Below are 20144 nucleotides of genomic sequence, written 5' to 3' on the forward strand. Positions count from 1 at the left end.
TCCTTGGATCCTTTTTTATGCACTGGTTTAACTGTGCTCCATTTCAATACATTTGGAAATGTATGTTCTCTAATACTGCAGTTTACCAGGTGGGTGATTATTTTAACTAATTCCTTATTACATTTTTTAATCAAAATACTACTCAAACCATCCCATCCAGATGAGTACTTATTCTTTAGGTTATTTGTTATCCTGCCTATTTCTTTTTCACTTACTTGTTTGAATTCAAAAGGTGGCTCTTCAAAGGGACAGAGCTTTACCTTACTACTCACAATTGTGTTATTAACTGGACTAACAGCTGCAGATATAAAGTATTTATTGAAAACATTGCAGGCTTTATTAGGATCTTTAATTGTGTTTCCTTCATGTCTTATATTTACAATTTCAGTTTCTGGCTTCAGTGTGGCTTTGCAAAATTGATTTACAATTCTCCATGAGGTCTTGGCTATATTCTCTGATTGAGCTATTTCACTGCTGTATATCCGTTTTCTTAGATTTGAAAGCTCTTTCTTAAAGATTTTCTTGGCTTCGTTGTACTTGGCCTTAAAAACTTGCAGGTTTGTTGACTTGTGTAACACATCCAGGTCCTGGATGTTTTGCCTGAGTTTTATCATATTTGCTGGAAGTATCAGTCTGTTGGTTTTTGCACTTTGGTTATGGGTGAACACACTTTATATTTTCTTAACAGGGCAGCATCTGTCAAAGTGTCTTAGCATAGTATCATAGAATTTTGCCCATTTGTTTTCAGACCCTTCAGTCTGGTAAACCAGATCCCAGTCCTCTATAGCTAATTTATTTCTTAGGGCAAGGATGTTGAGGTGTGGTATTTGGCTGAATTCTTTAGCTGACCCTCTTACTTCCTTCTCAGAAAACCAGATGGATTCGTGAGACCACTCAGTGATTGATATACTCCAAGATATAACCTCATTATCATCCCAGATGTAGTGCAAAGTATTCTTTTCAGCAGCACCTTGCTGTTTGGGTGGGTGAGTCAGCTTGCAGCAGAGCACTGCATTACATTTAATGGCATTATGTCTCAGATCATCTAGGGTTTTGAAGAGCTCTGCCACCAGCACTGGGAGCCACGCTCCTAGAAACCTTACTGGGTCACGATACTCCCCAGCAAGATTCTCAATTCTAGTAAACAAGATATGCTCCTCAAAGGCCCTAGCAACTGCCAAATATTCTAGAGGGGCCATGATGCCGCTAATCTGATGTCCTTCACTGTCAGGATGGGATAGAGCACTACTGCTAGCTACAGGTTCTTTATCATTAATACTACAACTAGGGAATGACTGCATCCACCCAGTGGATGAGGGCGCTGGGGAGGAGACACCTACAGGTGGGAGGGGTATGTGCCGAGACACACACACCTTTTTTGCCAGTGAGGGTGAACAGCTGGACCCCGAGTAGAAGGAGGCGGCAGTGATAGGCTCCCGTGAGAGCACTCAGGCTGTTGCGAGAGCGCTCGTTGATGCTGCTGCATATTTGAGCCTTCACCATTGTCAGCCTGGGTGTGGGAGATCGTTGCTCTGACTGAAACACCCACAGATGCCAGAGGGTATGCAGTGTCGCAGAGGCCGGCACTGCGGCAGCTGCCGTCACCCCTCACGGGGCAATGAGTGGAGTGGCACTTTGCACAGCGGTGCACAGTGCACGCTGCTCGGATGTGTGTCTGGTACCTGCCATCATGACCATCCCTCTAGCTGCACGTGCCACAGCGAGCTGTTGTCGTGTCAGTGTCGATGTCACCTCTGTAACGTACGAATAATGGAAAAAAAATTAAGCACAATGCTCAAGATTTTTAAATATATGCTGTAAAAAAACAACAACAATTAGGTACATCAGCATTCCAAAATAATAATTATATGCATCCCAGGACTGAGCAGTTCAGTCGATCTTTCTGGTAGTTCTCCCACCTAGTCAAATATCTCCACCTCCTGTTCCTGAAGGGAGAGATTGCACCACCTTTCAGCAACACCAACACACGCTCCCACTCTCTGGAATTGATGCTGTTGTGGAGCGATCAATCCATCTCACAGAAGTAGTCTACAACAAGGTATTGATTATAGGAAACAATGACAACAACAAATAACTTGTACTGAATTTTACTACTGCAAGATATTGATTATATGTAACTATGAAAAAATTAAATAAATAAATAAAAAGTTCATACCGGATGGAAGTGATGACTCCTGGTCATCATTCTCAATGCATACCCCTACTAGAATTTTATTTTCCTCTTGATCTGTAGCAGCATCTACAACAATGAATAATATATGCCTAACACAACTGTATACGATGAAAGAAAAAGTCTAACAGTAATATATTACAAGTGTACTTAGGTTCTCCCTACATTTCAGCCTCCTGCAGCAGCTCAGTGTCCATCAGCTCTAATGCTCTAATGCTGCAACAGCGAGATCAAAGTCTTATAAGCACTTGTTACGATTTGAATACATCAGTAGCTGTTTCTTGAATATGTGAATTATCACACAGAATTTAAGATGTACTTGCATAATTGTAGCACAAGCTCTTCCGCTTGCTGGGAGCTTTCATCTTCCAGCTGCTGCTGCTCTGATGCTAGAAGAACAGTAGAAATGTTGTAAGCACTTGTTACAATTTGAATACTTTAAGGGATGCTTTCTGAACATGTATACTATCACACACAGAATTTTGAGATATAGTTACTTGATGGTAGCACAACCTCCTCTACTCACTGGAGACTTTCAGTTTCCAGCTGGCATTCTAGTTCTACCAAAATTTCGGGAATGAATGCTGCAATAGTAAAAAAAAAAAAAGGACCTTTTATAACCACTTGTTATGAAAATGTATCAGAATCTCGAAAAATTTGAATACTTTGCTGCGAAATTTTGTAACTGTCACAATTTGAACTCTTTTTTTTTTTTATATAAACACTTACATGGCAGTGACCCAGCCGTTTCCCACCACCACTACCGCTGGCATCACTGTTGGCTGACCGTTTTGTGTTGCAGGAGTCACACTGGCGAAATTAGGCACTGTCAAAGACTGATGATGAGTGTGGTGGGGGTTGGGTTTTATATAGCTTCAGACTCCACCCTCTATTTTGCAGGGGACCAATAGGAATTCAGAGTGCCATACCAGCGAGTTACAACTTGCCTTTCTTTTCTTCGAGCAGGCTCGGTGCAGGCGTTTGAGGAAAATATCACATCTGTGGGGATGAGGAGGGGGGAGGGGGGGGGGGAAGAATTCTGAGACAGATTTGTAGTAAGTTCCTATGGGACGAAGCCATTCAGGTTATGAGTTGCCAGGCTTACGCACTACTTAATCTAACCTAAACTAACTTATGCTAAAGGCAACACACACACACCCGTGCCCAAGGCAGGACTTGAACCTCCAACGGGGGGAGCCGCGCAAACCGTGGCAAGTCACCTCAGACCGCATGGCTACCCCTCACAGTAATGCTCCAGTACTGCACTCGAGACTGGCAGTGCGCCGCAAAGCATCTTAATGACTTTGCGATCGCACTAAATTAAGTGATAAGCGATCGAAGTTAAACAAGAGTATCTGTGTCCTACGAAATGCAAATTATGTCCTTCTCAAAGCATAATTCTCTGATTTCCCATACTCTGAATTGTTTTTTTTTTTCTTTTCAATTTCTACCACCTATTCGCATTTTATAAACATTTTCTGTCAACAACTTCCGTTAATATTACGTCCTCTGAATTGACAATTGAATCCTACAGCGAAAATTCTGAATTCACGCCGAAATTCAAAATTCCCACCAACTGAGAGTTACAAGCTCACTGGCAAGGCGCTTTTCATTTTTTAAGTGTATGTTACTCTGATATCTAAAAGTAAGGATATTTCACTATCAGATGCAAAGATAATTTTTATACTATTAACATAAATAGAGATACTACCTTTTTGATTTAATGATCTGAAATGTTGTCTTCAAGTGTTTAAATCCAGTGTATGTAACAAATATGGAAAAATATTCAATACAGGTATTTTTATGCATAATACCAAAAACGTTAGTTTGACACTGTATATTCAAAATCCCAAGCAGAAAAAAATCTAGACAGACTGAGAAAAAGCTGCTTGACAAACAGCCAAAATAACCACAAAAATGCCATTGATTAATACTCCTCAAAAGTTAACAACAGAAAATAAGCTTAAAAGACATTTATTCAACTTCCATAGAATCCATAAAAATGCTTGCTTCCCAAACTTCGCTTTTTATCATGTTAACAAACATATAACATTATTTGCATGTCATCTATCCCTCCATGTTAATTAAAGCTGAAAGTCCCAAAAGTACTGGTATGTACACTGACGGCAAGGCTGGGTCCTGCAAAAAGTGTGACTGTGCGATGAGATTTCGCAATAAGGAAGAAGCCGGCCTGCCATCTGTGTACATTCACATACTTTGGGGAACATAAGTTGCCGAATCACTAAACTGCACGAGAGCACATTATCATGCGGAAGCAGCAGTGCCGAATCACTTTTGTGGTATTTCCCAAAGCAGACGGTCATACCACTGCCACATACATGCAAGCATAGACACCGTCATGCTCCTAGCCTCAGTTAAGTGCCGCCAGAACTTCACTTGCAGCTTATACTTTCCATATGAGTTGTGTACATCAAATCAGTGTCTGCTGTCATGAACCACTTCCACTTATAACGTCCTATAGCCATGTAGATCTTCTAGTTACTGTCACACAGCAGCTGTTCTGTAAGTTTCGTTAAGTGACACAAGTGTCATCAGTCAGGCTTATTCGAAAATGCAACTGGCAACTGGCTGCAAACCTCCAGGGATGGGCAAATAAACTCAGTTGCCAGCGGTAGTATATTCCCATGAAACCACTAAGGGTGATTATCAGTATGACTTGGTGCCTGTAGGAAATGTTAATTTAAATGCTAAATTGATCAGGGGGCCTCTCTTAACAGTTTATGTTTGGAGGGCATTGGTAGTTTAGTTATAACAGTGATGTCAATGCTTGAATCATAGAGTTTGACCTGCCAATACCATACATTTATTAATGCAAGTATAACACATGACAATTATAATTTTTAGACATTGACCCAGCAATGCAATTTATTTAGAAAGACAGCTTACGGTCACCTCAGGTGTATTACTAGAAAATAATGGCCAAATTAATGTTAAATTACTGTCAGAAGTAGCAATTTAGTTCAACTGTGGTATGGTATCTTCGAGATACTCAAGGAAAAGAAAAAAGAATGTGAACTGACTACACAACATCTCTGTGAACAAAAGAAGAAGAAAATCATAAAATCAGAATGATCTAGAGGAATTACTGGCAATTTCAAAGCTGATACATGAGAGATGGTTAATTAAAGTTTCCCCCAAATTTAATATGACAGGAAGAGGAAGAAGTATAAAAGCAGTTACATGAAACACATGAAAGAGATTAGTAGAAGCTATAGTATAGCAATGAAACCATCTCTCCTGAGACAGCTGAAATTCCTGTCATTGATCATTCACATTGCAATGTGGACTTACTGTGTCCGCAATTAATCTGCACGATATCACTGGGCGTTGTCCCGCAGAGTCCCTAGTACTGGTTGAGGTGCAGAAGGCTGTTGTGGCTGCACACGTGGGACGTACCCATCCTCTCAGACGCAATCACGAGAAATTTATGTAAGTCCCAAGATCCACTAAATCGAGCTCCCATGACTTGGCATAAGGCTGAAGTCCAAAACTACTTATCAGAGGTGCGGTTGTCCTGAGATTGTCATCCAGTGTGAAGTCTCCACGAGTCTCGTGGAGTCCATTCCCAGAAATACCCCTCGGTTCCCTTCAAACCTCGGTGTCTTCCCTCGGTGCACTTTCTTTGGCCAGTCACTGAAAAGGCGTAACTGTGCCATGAATGTAGAGACTGGAATCAAGCCCACTGTCTTTCACCAACAATTTGGATGCAAGAACTGCAATCAGAATCGTGCTTCCACACCCAGGAAAGTCCTGAAACCATGTTCTCACAGCAAGGCAAGTATCCTTGGATTTCTGGTGAATTTAAGTATTTTCTGGACAGTCCTTCCAATAGAAAACTAAACTGAAAACTTTCTGAGGAGCAGCTGTGGCACTATATTAGAATTTTGAAGGCTCTTCAGCAACAGGGTGAAATGGTAGTGTAGTTATTCCACTAAATGATATTGCCATAATTTTAATTATAGAGTTTTCCGAAAAAACAAAACACATTATTGTGATCAGGAATGTAATTTTAACCAACTGAGTTATAATTTCACAAGAGATCTTTCATAAATAACAGTTTTACATATTCCTGTACGTATGGATATTACATGTGCATGTGCATTACATATAGCATGAAAAAGCGAAAAAAATTAGCTATTCTTGGGAGCAGCAAACATAACAGATGGGTTAATCCCCAGTTTGCCACATTTCATCACTCCCCCCCACCTACCCGGCCACCCCCCCCCCCCCCCCCCCCCCATGCCAGCCATTGACAAAGGGCTGACTGGATAATTCAGTGACAAAGGGCTCACTGGAGAATTCAATGGCCCATAAAAGTTAGTCATATTTATTTATAAATAAAAAAGAGAAACACTATCATCACTTTAGAAACACGGAAACAAAAATATCATTGAATACTTTGAAGTAGTTTTCTAATCTGCTGTCCTAATTTCATTTTACCTGATAACCTGCACTGACCACCCTTTTACATTATCTTACAAAATTTCAAAACACAAACACTAATATAATCATAAAAGAGAGTACAATTAACTTTACATTTCAGTACCCTTCTTCTCAACATAGACATTACAATATTCTGATAGTACATATATTTCACGGGCATTTGTATCCAGTTAAGCTTTCAGTGAAGATTTTGGTTTTAAACTACAAATGTGTTAATAACCTTACATTACATGAAATTTTACGTTAAAGCAGAGGCTTATCTTGAGCATTAGGAATGTACAATTATAATACACAAATTATTTCACTCACTGCCAACACCATCTTTATAGCACAAACTACTCATACTGCCCTTTTCAGCTCCGTTGTGTGAGTTGTCCTTTACATTTTCAGTCTTGTCCATGACTAAGTTGATGCTCTGAAGTTCTGAATAGCATGAAAAGACAAACAAATTTTCTATATTAGAACATTAGCAATTCTTATAATTAAAGGTTTTTATTGATATTTTGTTATTTATTGATTAAATATTTAATCATGTACAATGATATAGGACTTGTCATACATTGATACAAAAAGAACTGAAATAATCTGTATACAAACCATTCAGATAATTGAATACGTAAACAGAAACAAATCATACAGATAACCAAATACATAATCCAAACAAATTTATATTATATCCTGTATTTCCAGTTACTCATGACTATGTTTAACTTAAGTTATACATTCACTCATTAACACTGTAAAAGTTTCACTTATAAACATTTTCTGAAGTTCATTTTTAAAATTTTGTAGCTTTGATATCTTTTTAATTCTTCAGAGAAAGGCACTAAAAAATTTTGGAATGATACATTACACTAATGATACTGGGCCTTCCTATGCACTCCTCTGTAAAAATCAGTCATGTGTCTAGTTTCAGTAATTACTGCTCAAACAAAAGAACTGGGAATGGGATTTCAAAAAGCATATACTTACACACACACACACACACACACACACACACACACGCACAAACACACACAAACTTCAGTTCTTTGAATATTTCCCTACAGAACTCCCTAGGTGTAACCCATTTTATAATTCCTATTGCTCATTTTTAATTACAGTGTCCCACCCGCGCCAGCGTTCGGCTCAGGACGGATCATGCTCCATCACAACGTGTCACCTTCACACTGCCACCTGATCAGCCACCGTTGCCACATCCCCTGGAGGCACACTCTCCTGGAATACTACAGCAACAACAGCTCGATTCAGGCACTGCCCCGACGAACTCAACTCGACCTGTTCTTCCAAACATTCTACAATGCTTACCGATGCTGCCGCTGTTTAATCCCGACAGAGCTACAACCTGGTTCAAAATTGTAGACCAAGTGTTCGACCATTACAAACTCGACGAGTGAACTAGGTTTCCGTGCCTCATCACCCACCTGCACGACCAGGAGGACTTGATTGCTGATCTGGTCGACGCCCCGGACACATTTACCCGGTACACTCTAGCCAAAGAGACAGTTCTATGTTAGCTTGCATGCTCAACTGAGGCAGCAATACGGCAAGTGCTCCACGTCAAGCAACTAGGCAACAACAAACCTTTCCAACTCTGGAGACGGCTACGTGCCCTGGTCAGCTCTCCTCGCCATCTGGTTAGATAAACTATCTCCTCACATCCGCTTTGCTCTGGCTCAAAGGTCTCCTGAAGCTGTCGAGCAAAGAATAAGAATTGCTGACAAGCTACGCTATGCATCACTGCTCTATGTCGCCAGCCTCTGCCTACCTGACAAGTCTCAGGTTCAGGCTCTTCACCCTGCGGCCGGACATGGCCGGGGCTGTACTGTGCCGACCGTTCCGCTCGATCCGGGAAGCAGTAAACAAGCAACTGGGATGTCACCGGCTCCACCCACGGTCACCCACCCTCCTGCAACCGAACCTGCTGCGGCCACTGAAACTCGGCCACCGCCCCTGGCTACGAACTATCCGCAGGAAATGCAACCGTACTGTTACTTCCACACGCGGTTTGGTGAGGCAGCACAGAACTGCAGACCACCCAGCTACTTCCGAAATGCATTGACTCCTGGGACACTTTGCTGCCTTGACTCCCGCCGGATTCGCCGAGTGGCTCCGAACACCACGACCACGCCTCGCCTGCCCCACCCGCCGCACATTGTAAACAGACCGCCTCCCGTGCCGCCGGCAACATTTCCGTCATCACCAACAGCACGGTTCACAAGCTTCGCCTCACACCAGGTCCCTGGATCTCAAGTAAACCGTGTCGACTTTGTCCCGAGCGCCTTCCGACCTTAAAAATCAGATTTCTGAACTAGTAAGCTCCGGTGTCATTGAGCCCTCTGCCAGTAGCTGATCTACACCCATACATATGACACCCAAGAAGGAAGAGTCCTGGCGCATGTGCAGAGACTACCATCGACTAAATGCACGAACAATTATGGACACCTACCCCGTGCCCAACATTGCCGACTTTACCAGTTCCCTCGCAGGTGTGACCACGTACTCTGTCATTGATTGCAAACGGGCCTACCACCAGATCCCCATGGCACCTGAAGACATCAAGAAGACAGCAATCACCACCCCGATCGGGTTATTTCAGTTCCAATTCGTGCCCTTCAGTCTGAAAAACGCAACCCAGACCTGGGAATGCTTCATCAACTAAGTGCTATTCGACCTAAAATTCTGCATTGCATATCTTGATGACATTCTTGTGTTCAGCTCCTCCATCGAGGACAACATTCGATATGTGCAAACTGTTATGAACACACTCGCAGCAGCAGGCATCGAGACCAACCAGGACAAATTGCAGCTACATCAACCCGCTGTCACTTTTCTTGGTTTTCGGGTCTCTGCCGACGTCATTTCACCGCCCCCTTAGAAGGTACAAACAATACTAAACCTACCCAGACCTTCGTCATTCAAAGAGCTCCGGCGCTTTCTGGGGACAGTTAATTATTATCGCCGACATCTACCTCGGGCTGCGGAGATTCGAGCTCCACTGACGGACCCCTTGGCAGGCACCCACACTTCTGGATCTCGGCCTGTTCCGTGGACCCCTGCTATGACTGCCTCTTTCACCGCCCTCAAAACTCTTCTTGCCGAGGCCTGCACCATCGTGCATCCTCATCCCAATGCGCAGCTTTTCATCACCACAGACACGAGCGATACTGCCATAGGCACTGTCCTTAGCCAGACAGTCGATGGCCAAACTTCACCTCTGCAGTTCTTCTCGCGCAAGCTCACCAATGCACAACAGAAACACTGTGAGTTTGACAGGGAGTTGCTCGCAGTCTACGAAGCGATCAAGCATTTCATGACTGACGTTGAGGGATGCCCTGTCCATTTTTTAACGGACCACAAACCCCTGGCTGCGGTCATTACAAACCCGCCAGCTGACCCGCCTCCTCGCCGCTTCAGATACATGGACTTCATATCTCAGTTCACCACCAATGTCAGACACATAAAGGGCGCTGACAATTCAGTGGCTGATTTCCTTTCACGAGTCGACGCCATCCATTGGCTGTTAGACCTCTCTGAACTGCCTAACCTCCAACCTGCTGATGAGGAAACACAAAAGCTGATTTTAGACTCTACTACTTCACTACACTTCGTCCGCATTTCCTGGCATTTCTGGTGAGATCTGGTGCGACGACAGTACAGCCACATTATGCCCCTTCATCCCAACCACGCCCCGTTGAGCTCTCTTCAACGCATTGCATAATTTAGCCCACCCCGGTGTTCGTGCATCCGCCCGCCTCGTAGCGGAGCACCTTGTGTGGAGAAATGTCAAACAGGACTGCCAGCAATGGGCACACTCCTGCCTCGAGTGCCAATGTTGCAAAGTACACAAGCACACTTCATCCCTGCTCGGCACCTTTTCAATCCCTCCTGGGCGTTTCCAGCATATTCATATTCATATTGACATTGTCGGCCCTCTCTCTCCCTCTAACGGCTTTCATTATGTTCTCTCGTCTATCGACCAAACAACTCGCTGGGTCGAGGCTGTCCCCCACCCCAATATTACGGCAGAAACTGTTCTTGAGCTTTGGTCGAGTCATGGTATCGCATTTCGGATGTCCAGCTATCATCACGAGTGACTAGGGCAGACAATTTGTGTCGGCCCTGTTCAATGAGATTTGTAACATTTGTGGCATCTGGCGCATCCATACCACGGCATATCACCCGCAAAGTGATGGGCTAGTCGAGTGCTGGCACTGCACTTTCAACATGGCTCTTCGATGCCACGACTCTCTATGGATGGAGGCCCTTCCCCTTGTGCTACTTGACATTCGTGGAATCTATAAGGAAGACCTCAAAGGCACAATAGCCGAGTTCGTATGCGGCCAGAACATTGTTCTCCCTGGCGAACTTGTGAGCCCTTCCGCTTCTCTCCCTCAGCCTGACTTACCTTCCTTTGTGGACCATGTCAGACGCCACTTCATCAACATCCATATCCCTCTGCCCACCAGCCATTCCCACCCTAAGGTTCACATCCCGAAATCTCTGGACAATTGCAAGTACGTCATGCTCCGAGATGACACTGTCCGTGCTCCCCTCCTACCTCCACGTCGGACTTACAGACTTGATCGAGTGACTTCCATCTCCAATCGTCGAGCTCTCCTCCAATCGCATCCTCTACTCCAGTCTCACACACTCCATCGAGTGACCCCATGCTCCCATGTCGAGCTTACCTACGATCACAACCTTGCCCTTCGCCGGTCCCTTCGACCGCTCCACCATCGTTTGCCTCGCCCTGTCGACGTTTTTCACGCCCCCTCATCTTGAACGTGTCCTCGCTCTATGTGTTTGTGCCTATCCCCCCGGACATAATCCACGACATCTCAATAACACTGCACAATTATACACTGTTCGTCATCTGTTTCTCTTCATCCAGTGCTCATGACACAACCTCCACCACTCCCTGCCACCCGGTAAAATGTGTTCCCCTCCCGCCCGATGTTGACGTGGACATTCTTCATGTGTTCGCCACGCCCACTGGAGACATCGTCATCGTCGCTCCGTTCCACCCGCAAACCGCCAGCCTACCTGGCACTGCATGACCAGCGCGCCCAGTACAACGCCCAGCTTGCTTCGATGACTTCCAGGTTTTGTGGCCGAACCTTCCTTCATGACATCTACCCACACAGCTCCCTGATGACGCTGTCGAGCTGACCGTGGTCCAGCTCTTGTGGCCTGCCTGCGGACCACCCCTGCCGACGCCTTAGTCACAACCCCCCCCCCCCCCAGCCTCTCAAGAGTACTCCGTACTGAGGGAGAGGGGGGGGGGGGCTTTGTCCTTGAACTCTGAGCATTGTCTTTGGACTCTGAGCATTGTCTTTGGGCTGTTCTGCCATGTCAGTTCTTTGTGAGCCTTGCATGTTTTTAGGTGAATAAATGAACTACTGCTAAATGGGTGTTGTTTGGTGTAACCAACCTGAACATTCACCTCATTCTATTTCCCTCAGACAACAGGTAGTTTCTTGTTCAATGCACAAGACAAACAACCAACTATCACAAGAAGTAGGGCCAACAAAATCACGTGCCATGGGTGTCAGTCTTGCTACATTGGACAGATGGGGAGGTTAATCTGTACCAGGCTTAAAGAACACCACAGAAGCTGGAGACTGAAGAAACCTGATTCAGCCTTTGCAGAACATTGCCTGAACAAATACCACAAATACATAGATGTACAAGTCCTACACACAGAGGAAAAGGGGGCAAAACTCAACCAATTAGAAATTTTAGAAATTAAAAAACATATGTGTAGATCCCCACACCTATTATTAAATGAGCGAACCCAGTTCAATTATTCACCTCTTTTAGATGAGATCACACCCCAGGATAGAAGCAAAACTTTGGGCCCCAGTCCATCGAAGTTAAAAATATGTTGGCTGATGTATAACTTTACTCTGGTCATTGTAATATCATTGGTGAATGTGTATTAATGGTTGTCATTTGTTAAAAAATTGTCATTGACATAATTGTATATTAAGCTATGGATCGATACCTAAAGAAGTTGAGATTATTATCTTTGCTTTGTCATCATGTTTATCTGTGCATTATCATGTTTGGGAATCAATAATGTACTTGTAAATGGAATTATAACCCGAAACCTAGGTAGTGCAATAACATTAATAATAAATTGTGAAACAAGGCTAAAAACAGTGTTTGTTTAGTTAATTTACAATGTTTCACCCAGAACCCACAGTAGATACAATTAAAATGATTTCATTTTTTTGTACTGACTTTCTTGTGGACTTTTTTGTAACAGTTTACATAGTGTTTTGGAGCTGTATTTTACCTAGCTAATTTAATTAACTTCTTAAATTGTGCTCAAGATTTTCTTATCCCCTGTGTTATCCAAGTGTTAGTTCAGGTATTTACTTTACTTTTGTTAAGAGGGAATGCAGTTTGATAATTATGTTTGTAACAAGCAAAAACGACTCAAATGTCATATCTGCATTGTCATAATTATCCAAATCCCAGATTGAATTTCTTAACAAAGAATTAAGAATTGTAATGTTGTCCTCATTTATACTTCTTCAATAGAAGTATTCTTACTTTTCCTAGAATTTGAGCTGAGTACATTATTTAAACCAAATTTTATTGGTTCATTATCAAAGAATCAAGCGTCAGTCACTTCTACATTATGATCAAGTGTTTGCACATCAAAAAATATTTGATCAAGGAGTTCATGGACATTTGGTGATAAATTATGTGAATATAACAAATTATTTAGTTTTGATATGTTTTGACAGATTATTTTGAAATTTACTTTGAAATCTCCAACTACAATAATGTTTCCTTTGAAATTACTTAATTTATCAAAGAGACTTCCTATACTTTCCAAAAATGCCATGAAGTTACCCGATGTGGAACGGTATATGCACACAATGATAATTTTGTGTTCTTTAAGTTTGCAAATACAATATTCAAACACATTTCCAATGTCATTTATGTTAATGAACTTAATTTCTTTGCATTCAATTCCTTGCTTAACATATGTGCATGTTCCTCCACCTATAAAATTCTCTCTACAGAAGCTACAAACAATTTCAAATCCTGTTATTCTAGCAGTACAAGCTTGGTTTTCTTTTAATCAACATTCACTCACACATAAGACTGAAATATCCTTCAGCTGATCAAGCAGAAGTAGTTCTAATATAGCAATCTTACTGGTATGGTAAAAAATTGCTAGTGATTTATTGTTCTTCGGAACTATCACATTACTCACCTCAATGTTTGGTTGCTGCTTGTCTTCAACAAAAAAAATCCTTGTATTAGGCTGATGGTGGCATTCTTCTTTTGCTTAACGAGTGGATGGTTTTCACTCCTTTAGATGGTTTAGTTGATGCTGTTGTTCTTGGTGTCAGTGCTGTAAACTGTCTCATTACATCTGAAGATTATGATTGCTGTGGAGTGGAGTGTGCTGTTAACGGGGAGGTAGGATGTGGAAGAGTAATTGGGTCACTTTCCTAGCACCTGCCTTTAATTAGTTTCCCAACAAGTTGCTTCATACTATTTACATGTGTCATCAGAACAAAACAATACTCCCTTTTACATCACCACACCTTATCATTTATCAAAGCCAGTTATTCCATTTGTTCTTTTCATTACAAGAATGTTGACTAAGGAAGGAAATTCACAAAAGAAACTACTACAGAGACAGAGTCCTTAATCCTTTGCTGTTTATTCCTTTACTTTGTCAATTCATATCCCTCATTTCTCATTTATTCATTAGCATATCTCCCCTGCATTGCTTAATCACAAAAAATGTCCAGAATGGCTTCTAACAAGACCCACACTTACTGAAAAGGTGGAATTTCATACAAAAAACTGAACTAATTTTCACATTAAGGATACAGAGTACTTATAAAAAGTGGAAAAATGGAAATTTTTTGTGGCTTTATTAAATTCTATAGTCTTTCTTGATTACATTAATATATACATTATAGGGTTTCAAATGGAAAATGACCTATATATACCAAATTTTAAAGTGACCGTCATGTATGCCGCCACGTCCCCTTTGTTTCTGTTACAGAAACCTCTATTGTTTCAAAAAGAACTGTGAACTTTTGGTTTCCAGTGATTATACATATGATACATTGTGTATATTGTTAACACTGCAGGTTTCTACTGTCTGTAAATGATTGTATTTGCTAGTATTTACTTTTGTTTTGCTGAAGCAATATGTTCAGGTGTTAGGCCTACTGAATGTTTGTTGCCCAAGTGCTGCATATATTTGTGGAAATATGTATCCTTTAGTGCGCAACAAATACGAACTATGCCACACATCAAAAAATTCAATAAAACAAAGCAAGCCACACTGTTGAAAGTAACCTATGTATCAGTTCTTCAGGGAAGAAACTCCAACATGGCACGCCTCCTGGTGATTCAAATTTTTGTGTTATCAGTGATGCTGTTTCTAGTGGATTTGTTGTTGTTGATGTGGGCATCTTATCTTCTTTGATAAAGGAAGTGGCAAAATGTATACAATGTGATGGTGCTGGCCGTCTGGAAATAACTGAATAACAAAGTAGCAGGAAGGATTTAGTGGCAAAATTAGTTGTTCTGCAATAAATCTGCCTTGAAAATGACTTTGAACCTTGTGCATAATTTCTCCTCCTCCCAGTAAGTTCAGCAAGTATAAAAAAAAATACTATTAGGCACCTTGACAGTTTTCTCTGTGGCGCCTCTGGCGTGAAGCCCCATGCCTTTCAACTGATGTTCTTCGACTTTACTTTCAGTTCACTTTGCCTGTGTCTCCCTGCATGCCATGTTTGACAGCTTCTCTTGTATTTGCTTTTTTCACTGGTAAAGTAAATGTTCTTTTAACTGCAAAAGCGTGTTGTTATGGTTCTACACCATGACCCCGACATTGTCGTGGTGTGTTCAGGAATAATTCTGTGCTTGTTTTGATCATTAACAAACTATATGTGCCGGTCCACAGTGTCCTTGAAACAATGGATCCAACAGTGTCGTTTTGTGCCAGTGCCTCACACCCTATTAACTGTGCTTGCATTTTTACTAGTGTTTCGGATGTACATTTGGTTAAAAGTGAACAATTACCTGGCCCCAGCCATGCCGGCAGCCACTTAACCATTACCAGCCCAACATGGCCACTGTCAAATGTTACTATGCAGCAACACCTCTGCACAGACAGTGCACACCACTTAGTGACATTGTGAAAGATAACCATGTGAAGCACTCGAATGTTCACGTACACCAGGTTGCATATTCTTATACGCCTGACGTCATGCAACCCCAGTCGTCACACCATGCTCGCCTTCTGCCCACTCTCATAATGGCACTGGCCATTTCATCTGCATGGGTTTCTGGATCAGGCCCCCTCGGTTGCATTGTGACCGACTTCTACCCACTGTTGCAACGGCACTACACCGCACCCACCTCCAGGCCTGCAGTTGGGACACATCGTGCTGTTGGTTGCAACGGCTCACTCCACATCATGTGCTGCCTGTGGCTGTCCCCTCCACGCAGACCCCGAGCAACGCATCATCCACTGCTACTGCACTTCCAGCGTCAGGGGCTTCCTACACCACTCATACAGATCTTTGCCTCCTTGTACTGCATCAACATGTGTTACCGCATAGATTTCCTGAGCTGCCAGCATTGCAAAAGGACAATGCTAAGACTTGGTTTGCATTGGTAGATCATCTACTGGATATCCACGGGATTTTGGATGACAATGCACATTTCGTCTGCCTGGTCAGCCACCTCCATGCTCATCCAATCTCATCAATGATATGTTCCTCTCACCACCTGCCTCACCCAAGTATTTAACAGCAAAAACATTACTAATTGAATGCCTTTCTCGTCCTCCAGCAGAGGCTACCCACCACATCATCTATGATGAGTACCTTGATGACTGCACACCTTTGCACCTTAGGCAGCGCCTTCGTGCATTAATTGATGACCATGCTCTGCCAGGCACCATGCTGTGGACCTTGTGGATGGTCAAGCTTCTGTTGGACGTACAACTTCACATACTATCTAATGTAGTGGACCCTCTTGATGATCCTCTACACATTGCCGACGAGGCCTACAGAATCATTCGTCACTGACACTGTCTGTCATGGATGACATTGCCTTTGCCTTCAGTTGTCACCCCTACAACTTGGGTTCCACGCCCTGCCAGTAGGGGTCACCACACACCTCAGCAGCTCAGTGGCCTGCCAGGAGCTGCCTCCTGGCGGCCTACAGGAGGTTCTGCCTGCAACCTACCGACAGCAGCCGACCTCGCCTGAGTAGCAATCCGAGCAGTCTCAGGCAAAGAGGCAGTCAGCTACGTCCCCCGCCCTCTCAGCACCACCTCGCCTCCAAGCTTACCCTCTATGCTGGTACCATGCAACCTATGGGGATGCCACTTGCAACTGCCGCATGCCCTGTGCATACCCAAACAATTCCGTGGGGCGTATTTAGGCGCCACATCTCATCATGATCGTCAACAGCGCCTACCTTCCAATGCCTCACCGCTTGCTCCAGCAGTGTGATGCCTCAATGCTGCGGACCTGTCATTGGGCACTTACATTCTAGTTGACACTGGCGCCGATATCAGCATTATCCTGGCCAAGCTAGCAAGCAACACACTTTCTTCTGATAACCTCACTCTGATAGCTGCAAATCACTCTCCTATCACGGTCCTGAGCTCCATCAAGACGTCACTTCACTTCTCACCGGTCGTGACCTTTCCTTGGATCTTCCACATCACCAATGTAGATAAGCTTGTGATCGGGTTGGACTTTCTACACTACTATGAATTTTCGCCAGACCTGCAGGCAGCCACACTCTGCCATACATCTGGTTTTATAGTTCCGTGCTCGAACGAGTTCGGCATGACTCTGCTCTTCACCTCCTTGGCTATGCTTTCCACTTGTGTATCTCTGCTACAAGGTATTACTGCACGTCTCTCTGACATGGCAGACGTCCGCACACAGATCAATGGGCTCTGCACACATAACAAGGAGTTACGCACACGCATTGCTGCTGCCTTGGCTGAATTGGTTCACGCGCAGAGTACTACTCGTAGTCTGTCTACAGTGCCAGTTCTTTCAGATTAATCAGCTGCTTCTACTGCATCTTCATTCAGCATCAGTCCTTGGTCGAGCTTACCATCCCCTGTTTCCTGTTCCACACTGACACAGTTGAATCTACAGGACGCGCATGTTCCCACTCCGTGGGATCCCTCGCATTGCGTGGCTGCCGCGCTATGCCCTCCGTCGTTGTCTGCCTCCATTGCCCTGCCCACATCACTCCATCCCAGCATGGACGCACATTTTCTCACTTCACAGGATCCCTTGAATCGTGTGGCTGCTGTCCCATGCCCTCAGTCGTCATCTGCCACCAACGCACCACCGACGCCATTCTGGTCTGGCAAGGTCAGTGAACCGCCATCGCTCATGCCTCTCTTCCCACTCCATTACCCTCCTGCCTGACTCCCTTCACGGGTTTTCGCAATCAGCATCGGCAGTTGTCACAGAATCCGCACCATGGATGGCTCACCCGTACGTCATAAACCTTGACATCTTAACGCTTGCAAATTGCTATGAGCATAAGAAATGGTTCAGAATTTGTTGGCTTCAGGAGTGCTCTGACCATCAGACAGCAACTGGTCTTCACCTATCCACCTCGTGCCTAAGAAGGACAGCTCACTACACATGTGTCGAAACTACAGGTCTCTTAATGTTAGGACAATAATTGATAACTGTGCCATCCCTCATATCCAGGATTTCACTCAGTTATTGGCTCAAAGTTCTTCTCTGTCTTAGACTGTTCAAAGGCATACCACCAAATTCCCATGCACCCACCTGATATTCCAAAGACGGCCATCATTACACCCTTCGGTCTGTTTTAATACTGCTACATGTCTTACAGCTTGAAAAATGCTGCACAGATGTGGCAATGTTGCATTGGTTCAATTTTGCTACCTCTGCCTTTAGCTTTTGCCTGTCTGGATGACACACTTATCTTTTCCTCATCTGCCGAGGAATACAAATTTCATCTCGACTCAGTTTATACGGTTCTCGCAGCAAACAATGTGATTATCAATGACGACAGATCGCACCTCTGCTCGACATTAGTTACATTCCTCGGTCATATGGTCTCGGCCAATGGCCTCTGACCAACGGATTCTTGTGTTGAAACCCTTCTCACACTGCCTCTTCCTGAGAGTTATGTGCAACTCTGGCACATTCTGGGTATGGCAAACTTTTATCGACACCATATCCCCCGAGTTGCCTCTGTCCGGTCGTCCCTTACCAATGCCCTCTCCAGTAAAAATACCACGGGGAAGCGAAAGTTGGACTGGACTCAGCCCTTGTTTGATGCTTTTGACAATCTGACATTGGCAATCACGAAAGCAGTCACTCTCGTTCACCCCAACGCCGAGGTCTGTATTTGTATCACTACCGATGCTAGCAGGTCAGCTGTGGGCAACAGCTGTCTTGCAACAGCACACCGTGAATGCTACACAGCCGCTCCATTTCTTTTCAAAAAAACTAACCAGGAGTCAGTGTAAATGGTCGGCTTTTGACCACAAGCTTCTTGTGGTTTATGAGGCAGTCAGACACTTCAGGAGCGAATTGGAGGGGTGTCCTTTCACTATCTAAAATTACCAAATAAGCAGCAACCTGTTGCAAAATCATGTTTTGTTGATCTACTTTTGCAGATCAATTTCAACTGATTAACAGCCATCATCGGTGCTACAAATACAAGAGTAAAAATAAAAATAATTAATAACAGTGACCAAATGAATAAATGTACATGTAAAACCAGTTAAATGTATATAGACACATTAAACCATTTAAAATGCACATACAAATTTACCTTTCAATGAATATGTGACCTGAGTAGTAACACTGTCTTAAGCAGAGGTCAAACATAAAGTGATACATCGAGCATTGACTATGACAACGAGAAACCATAAGCTGCAAAGCAAACCCAACCTCTGTACGAAAAGATACAGCTAAATTAAAAATGAGAAGAAGAAATGACATACGAAGTAAGGTAAAATATAATGATAAAAAACCTAAAATGTTTACAAAAAATGGATATATTGACAAAGATTTTGTCAATATTTTTTTCCTTTATTGTGATTTCATTCTAGGCTGTCAGCGGCACAATCCGCCGCTCTTCAGCCGAGTGACAGGACAATAAGAATAGAATGTTACATACATAAGGCAATAAAAAAGGGGAACATAAAGCAGAGTAATGGGAGAAAATGGAGGTAAAAATAGACTGACATGGAGACGTTCATGGGGTCAGTTAAAAAAGTCACCAGAAAGTTAAAAACACAGTTGGCGATTCTTAAAACACAGAGAAGACACTGAATGGACATGTACAGGTTAAAAGTTGGCCACAGTATTAAAAACACTCCAGAACAACACACTTAAAACCCACTTGTAGCACACATGATGAAGAATAAAACCGGCAGGTGGGACCTGGTGAGGGAAAGGTCAGAGAGGGTGGAAAA

The sequence above is a fragment of the Schistocerca serialis genome, chromosome 3, assembly GCF_023864345.2.
Source record: "Schistocerca serialis cubense isolate TAMUIC-IGC-003099 chromosome 3, iqSchSeri2.2, whole genome shotgun sequence".
Classification (NCBI taxonomy): domain Eukaryota; kingdom Metazoa; phylum Arthropoda; class Insecta; order Orthoptera; family Acrididae; genus Schistocerca; species Schistocerca serialis.